This window comes from Pezoporus flaviventris, unplaced genomic scaffold, assembly GCF_033815535.1.
Source record: "Pezoporus flaviventris isolate CSIRO_AGI_PZ_B2104156 unplaced genomic scaffold, CSIRO_AGI_Pfla_v1 ptg000061l, whole genome shotgun sequence".
Taxonomy (NCBI): domain Eukaryota; kingdom Metazoa; phylum Chordata; class Aves; order Psittaciformes; family Psittacidae; genus Pezoporus; species Pezoporus flaviventris.
This window is the reverse complement of record NW_026892609.1, coordinates 427,501-435,000: the sequence shown is the minus strand read 5'-3', so window position 1 is coordinate 435,000 and position 7,500 is coordinate 427,501.

Below are 7,500 nucleotides of genomic sequence, written 5' to 3'. Positions count from 1 at the left end.
GACGGGGAGCGCAGACGAGACCGGCCCGCCGGGGGCCCTCTCCGACGCGACCCGAAAGGCCTCATCGATCGGTCGGGGGAAGACAGGAAAGGCGAGACAAGATGCCCGTAAAAGGCCTCCCACGGTAGGCCAGAACGCTGGTCCGGAGACAGCAGGGCAGCCCGAGCCCAATCCGTGGGGACCCTACTCGGGGCCGGGTGCTCAAAAGGACGACGAGAGCTCCCGCGAGCCACTCTTAATCCCCAGCCATCGTGGTTTTGCTTTCCCGCTCCGCGGGCTCCAGCTTTAACGCCGGCAAAAGAACGAGAAAAGGGCGAAAAGGAGAGCGAAGAGACAGAAGGGAAAAGAAGTGGGGGGGGGGGGGGGGGGAAGGGGAAGAGGTGCCGCCACCTCGTCACAACCACCGGGCCCATAGGCAATTGCAAGCAAGAGCCGGAACGCTGCTAAGGCATCTCTGCGCCGGGACGTACCGACGGGCTCGCCCGCCCGTGCCATCATCGGAGGAGCCCTCGCTCAAACTTCACCGACCGGGCGGGGAGAAAAATCGACCTGGGGATCGAGTCCCGCCACGGTCTTCTTCCAGCGTTCGAGTGCCGGCCTCCGCCGCCGGTTTTTTTTGCCCTCACCCCGCGGGAGGGACGAACGAGCCACCTCGGGAAGCGCCGCTCGCTAGCGCTGCTGCGGAGACGAGCCACTACTCGCTCCCATAAAACGGATAGAAACGACTCCTCCCGCGCCGCCACGCAACACCAGAATCTAGGCTCACCCAAGTGGCGAGCAACCGACGAGTAATATTACGAGGATGCAAATGAAGGCATAAAGAGAGGGCCACCCACTCCGCCGGCTCCGGAAGCGGCGCGCCTGACAAGTCCGTTGCAGCACCTCGGAAACGCCACAGTGTCTGAAAAGAGGCGAAAATCACCCCAGCGGCGGCGCGAGTTACTCGCCAGATACTCGCGAGGTACTCTCGAGGTACGCCCGAGGTACTCTCGAGGTACGTGAGAGGTACGCGAGAAGTACGCGAGAGGTACGCGAGTACGCGAGAGGTACGCGCGAGGTACGCCCGAGGTACTCGCCAGGTACGCGAGAGGTACGGGCGAGGTACTCCCGAGGTACGCCCGAGGTACGCGCGAAGTAAGTAGGCGAGAGGTACGCCCGAGGTACGCCCGAGGTACGCCCGAGGTACTCCCGAGGTATGCGCGAGGTACGCCCGAGGTACGCCCCAGGTACACGCGAAGTAGGCGCGGGGTACTCCCGAGGTACGCCCGAGGTACTCCCGAGGTACCCGCGACGTACGCGCGAAGTAGGCGAGAGGTACGCGCGAGGTACTCCCGAGGTGCGCCCAAGGTACGCGCGAGGTATTCCCGAGGTACGCCCGAGGTACGCGCGAAGTAGGCGAGAGGTACTCGCGAGGTGCTCGCGAGGTGCTCCCGATGTACTCCCGAGGTGCGCGTGAGGTACTCGGCTCTCCCGTTACCGGCGGTGGCAGCACTGGGCGAGCCGCAGCCGCTGGGTCTGTCGAGGTACCGCCGCCCCCTGTCGCGCCCCGTCCCGTCCCCGGGCCCCGCTCCGCTCGGGGCCGGCCGGCGGACGCCGCCGCCGCCACACGCGGGTGCCCCGTGCAGAGCGGAGCAGCGGGGCCGCGGCCGCTCTCCCCCCACTCCGCAGCCGCCCGGCAGCCGCCACCCCCGAGCTCCTGATCTGAGTCACCTCGTTGATGTCCTTTACAGGACGTAATAGCTACTTCTTCAGGTAGCTGAACAGCTTCCAGTAATTGTAGAATTTCTGTAGCATGTTTAATCTGTTTCCTTTGCGTGTTCAAAAGTCCTCCTTTCTTCCAGGGATCAGCATGTGCATGTACCACACCAAATGCGTATTTAGGATCAGTCCAAATATTCTTCCTTTTCTCTTTAGCCAGTTCCAGGGCTCTCGTTAACGCTATTATTTCTGCCTTCTGGGCAGAGATATTCGCAGGTAAAGGTTTAGCTTCTATTACCTGTGAAGTGGTGGTAATGGCATATCCTGCCTTTCCTTTACCATTTCTCATGAAGCTACTACCATCAGTAAACCGAGAATCAGCATCTTCCAGAAGTTTTTCTTTTAAGTCAGGTTCTTTCCAGTGTGCCAAAATGCACCCAAAGGACTCTTTCTCAAGATCTCTTCACTCTGCTGATTTTCCATCCTCGGTCTCACACACGCAGACGCAGACAGACACACGAACGGGATCCCACAGACACATTGTTACATTAATTGCAACAATGTATTCTAGTTCAGAGTTCCATTTTTAGGCCATTTTCCCTGATCTTCCAAAGTATACAATGTTTCTACATTCTGCTGATTTTCCATCCTCGGTCTCAGGCACACAGACACAGACAGACACAGGAACGGGATCCCGCAGACAAACTGTTACATTAATTGCAACAAGGTATTCTAGTCCGGTCCTTCTTTCCAGTGCGCCAAAATGCACCCGAAGGACTCTTTGTCAAGATCTTTTCACTCTGCTGATTTTCCATCCTCGGTCTCACACACGCAGACGCAGACAGACGCAGGAACGGGATCCTACAGACAAACTGTTACATTAATTGCAACAATTTATTCTAGTTCAGAGCTCCATTTGTAGGCCATTTTCCCTGATCTTCCAAAGTATACAATGTTTCTTCACTCTGCTGATTTTCCATCCTCGGTCTCAGGCACACAGACACAGACAGACACAGGAACGGGATCCCGCAGACAAACTGTTACATTAATTGCAACAAGGTATTCTAGTCCGGTCCTTCTTTCCAGTGCGCCAAAATGCACCCGAAGGACTCTTTGTCAAGATCTTTTCACTCTGCTGATTTTCCATCCTCGGTCTCACACACGCAGACGCAGACAGACGCAGGAACGGGATCCTACAGACAAACTGTTACATTAATTGCAACAATTTATTCTAGTTCAGAGCTCCATTTTTAGGCCATTTTCCCTGATCTTCCAAAGTATACAATGTTTCTTCACTCTGCTGATTTTCCATCATCTGTCTCAGGCACACAGACACAGACAGACACAGCAACGGGATCCCGCAGACAAACTGCTACATTAATTGCAACAATGTATTCTAGTTCAGAGTTCCATTTTCCCTGATCTTCCAAAGTATACAATGTTTCTCCACTCTGCTGATTTTCCATCATCGGTCTCAGGCACACAGACGCAGACAGACGCAGGAACGGGATCCCACAGACAAACTGTTACATTAATTGCAACAAGGTATTCTAGTTCAGAGCTCCATTTTTAGGCCATTTTCCCTGATCTTCCAAAGTGTACAATGTTTCTTCATTCTGCTGATTTTCCATCCTCGGTCTCAGGCACACAGACACAGACAGGCACAGGAACGGGATCCCGCAGACAAACTGTTACATTAATTGCAACAAGGTATTCTAGTCCGGTCCTTCTTTCCAGTGTGCCAAAATGCACCCGAAGGACTCTTTGTCAAGATCTCTTCACTCTGCTGATTTTCCATCCTCGGTCTCACACACGCAGACGCAGACAGACGCAGGAACGGGATCCCACAGACAAACTGTTACATTAATTGCAACAATTTATTCTAGTTCAGAGCTCCATTTTTAGGCCATTTTCCCTGATCTTCCAAAGTATACAATGTTTCTTCACTCTGCTGATTTTCCATCATCTGTCTCAGGCACACAGACACAGACAGACACAGGAACGGGATCCCGCAGACAAACTGTTACATTAATTGCAACAAGGTATTCTAGTCCGGTCCTTCTTTCCAGTGTGCCAAAATGCACCCGAAGGACTCTTTGTCAAGATCTCTTCACTCTGCTGATTTTCCATCCTCGGTCTCACACACGCAGACGCAGACAGACGCAGGAACGGGATCCCAGAGACAAACGGTTACATTAATTGCAACAATGTATTCTAATTCAGAGCTCCATTTTTAGGCCATTTTCCCTGATCTTCCAAAGTATACAATGTTTCTTCACTCTGCTGATTTTCCATCCTCGGTCTCAGGCACACAGACACAGACAGACGCAGGAACGGGATCCCGCAGACAAACTGTTACATTAATTGCAACAAGGTATTCCAGTCCGGAGCTCCATTTTTAGGCCATTTTCCCTGATCTTCCAAAGTATACAATGTTTCTTCACTCTGCTGATTTTCCATCCTCGGTCTCAGGCACACAGACACAGACAGACGCAGGAACGGGATCCCGCAGACAAACTGTTACATTAATTGCAACAAGGTATTCCAGTCCGGTCCTTCTTTCCAGTGTGCCAAAATGCACCCGAAGGACTCTTTCTCAAGATCTCTTCACTCTGCTGATTTTCCATCCTCGGTCTCACACACAGAGACACACGAACGGGATCCCACATTAAAATCCAAAACCTTTCCTACAAGACGCCCACTGCGTCTCCCAGGACGCAAACCACTCCGGGGACACACTTGCCAACAAAGTTTTCAAGCTGACAAGCAGGTATTCTTGATTGCGGCGCCGGGAGATACGGGCTCCTCGTAACGTGTGTCTCTCAATTGCCACACAAGCCGTCCTTTTCTAGCCACTGGGCATACATACCTATTCACGAGGCTACGTATGGGTGACATAATTTTCCAGGAGGTTCCCCGCCTGCGTGCAGAATTGTGGTGGTGGTGGTGGTCTCTGAGGATCGTTTACTTCTTCCAACGATCTTCATCACTTCTTTCAGCCTTTGAAGCACGCGCAGTAGATGCTCACATCAGTTTAATTGGCTCGTTAGCACCAGAGAGAGACATAATAATCCTCCTATCCTCCTACTTATCAGGTAGTTGAACTGTAGCCCACCCTGGACACCTGCGGTTCCCAGATACTCCTTATCCCCGTGTCCTGTTCTTCTAAACTTTTACTTACAACTATGTCAACTGCAACGATTTCTCTTGTGAGAATTCTGTTCTCTAAGCTGTAGTCTATTTTTTTTCTCTCTGCGTCATGCACCTCAGTGATTTTCCGTTGCTGCTGTTACAAAGCCATCAAACTTAACATGACCCGAAACTGATTCTAAAGGTTTCTGTATTCCATCGTGGGATTTTGCGCCCCCTTGTCTCAGGACCGGGCGGGCAGAGGCGGCGGCCCAGGTCCCGGCGCTCGCCAGACTTTTTTGTTCCGTGGGGGCTTGGGGATTTCGTTGTTTCTTTGGTTTCGCGTGTCCGTCTGCCGACACACAGCCCACCACCCCCTCCCGCCGCGAAAAACACGTCTCTGGCTGGCGGGGGACGGGACGGGACGGGACGGGACGGGACGGGACGGACGGACACTGGCACTGCACCAGCTACTGAGAAAATAGGCTGCGACTGCTGAACCCAGGACGCGCTGAAATACAGCAGCCGAGGCACCCGGGGGTTCTGCAGATGCCGGGGCGCCCACCACCTCCTCCCCCCACCCCGCTCCGAGGCGCCTCCCCCAGCCTCCTCCCTCCGCAACGGGCTGGGAAGAGATTGCAAAGACGTTCTTCTGGTTGTGGTTTTGGGGAAATGTGTCTGAAACTTCGGAGAAGAGATGAAGATAGCGTGGTTGAGGGTAGAAGGGAGGATTATGTTGCTCTTGGTGACCATCCAAACAGGGTACCCCACTAGTGATGTTCTCGTGTGTGAGGACGGAGGCACGGACCCAGACTTAGAGTGCAAGCTGGATCATCGTTTATTGAACAGATGACACGATATTTATATGCTTCCAAGCAATTAGCCAAGCACTTCTGTGTTTGCCTTGCGATTACATCAGGTGAAAGGTCTACCAGATTTTCCTATCGACATCCTTTCCGGTTCCGCCGTCCTTGTTCCTTGCCAGTTCCAACATCTTCCAAATACCAGTCAGGGACAGGTCACTCTTAATTACCTACTCTAGTTCCCGTGGTCACTCTAATTGCCAGTCTTTGATACATTCCAACACCACCACCCCCCCCCCCCACACCCCCCCCACACACACCCCCAGTTTCTCTTGTTTAGGTAAGGAGGAGGATGTGCTGCAGAGCAGGGCTTGCCTCTGCAGCACGGGAGTGAGAGGACAAGGCAGGTCCCTCGTTCCGGGGCTGGCTGCAGGGTGTGATCGTGGGTGTGCAGCCAGGGGTGCCCAGCGGTGTCCTGGCGAGCAGGGTCCCTGCAGTCCAGGGGCCGTGTGCCGGGGCAGGGACTCCTCCACCTGCCAGGGTCGGTCAGCGCTCAGCCTGCCTGGGAGCTCCCCAAGGTGCTCGAGGAAGCTGAGGGGGAAGCAAGAACCCCTGGCCGGCAAGGAAAAGCCGCCTTGCCTCTAGGACTACCGAGAGGGAGCAGAGTCGGGCAGAGAGCAGGAGCTCCCGGCAGGGACAGCTCCAAGAAACAGAGACACGGGCCACCCCGTCCCCACTACCGGGCCCTAGGCAAGCCCAAGCGAGAGACAGACGCCGGCCGCTAAGGCATCTCTGCGCCGGGACGTACCGAGACAGAAACGCAGTCGGTAACAGAAACTGTCCGCGCTCAAGTAAATGCTCAGATTACCGCAGGGGCGGTGGCCGGGAGGACCGAACATCGCGTTCCCCTTACAAGCTCCCGCGCTCGAGCGTGGGATACACTGTAACACACTAGCCGACGCACCTGCGGGTCTGCCGATGCCGCGCTGCACCGCGCCGCGCCGCGCCGCCCCGCCCCGCCCGCTCTTCGCGGAGCAACCCCCCCCCGCCCCCCGCCCCCGCCCCCCCGCCTCCTCCCCCCCCCCCCGTGAGATCTATAGGAACGGATCGTGTCAGCGACTTAGGAGTCCTCGTCATCGTTGCGCTTTGGGTGGAATCCGAAATCCTTGAAATCGTCGCCTCGTGTGTAGAACGTAGAAGAAGGATTAGATTTTCCTGTCAGTACAACGATGAAAAAGAAGAAACAAAGGAATAATCCTTCTTAATCAAAACGCTTTGTTACTTTAAGGGGTACTTCGTTTAACTACTTGAATGTCTAAAACGTTTTGCTAATTAAAGGGGTACTTTGTTTAAGCGCTTGAATGCCTTAAGGGGGTTAGGTAATCGAGAGATCCATCCTGTCACAGGATGAGGTGAAACTTGTGTATTAACTGTTATAAGAAATGGAATTTAGGGGGACTAAGATGGTGGTTAAGCTTGTGATAGACATCCCCCGTTACTGCATTACCAAGGAATTCAATAACTCTTTTAAGAAGTTTCTTCACCCGAAGACAAGACCCCAGCAACAGGAGGAGAACAATGAAAAGGACCCACGTCGATATTCGGGTGAAGGAGACGACAGGATTGGCTGAAACCCAAGACCGAGGAGTATAAGAGACTGTACCCCAGAAATGTCGGTGTGCGTCTTGGGAGGAGCGGAGACCCCCCGGCGTACCCAGCGCTGCTTGCTTATTGCCTCTCGGTATTAATCAATTGTAATTAAAAATTAATTAAATCAGATCATGGTCAAGGCGAAATTTTTATAACACCACCCCCCCCCCCCAGCGGCGCATACATAACAGACGCAAAGAGAGAGAGAGCGCGAGCCCAG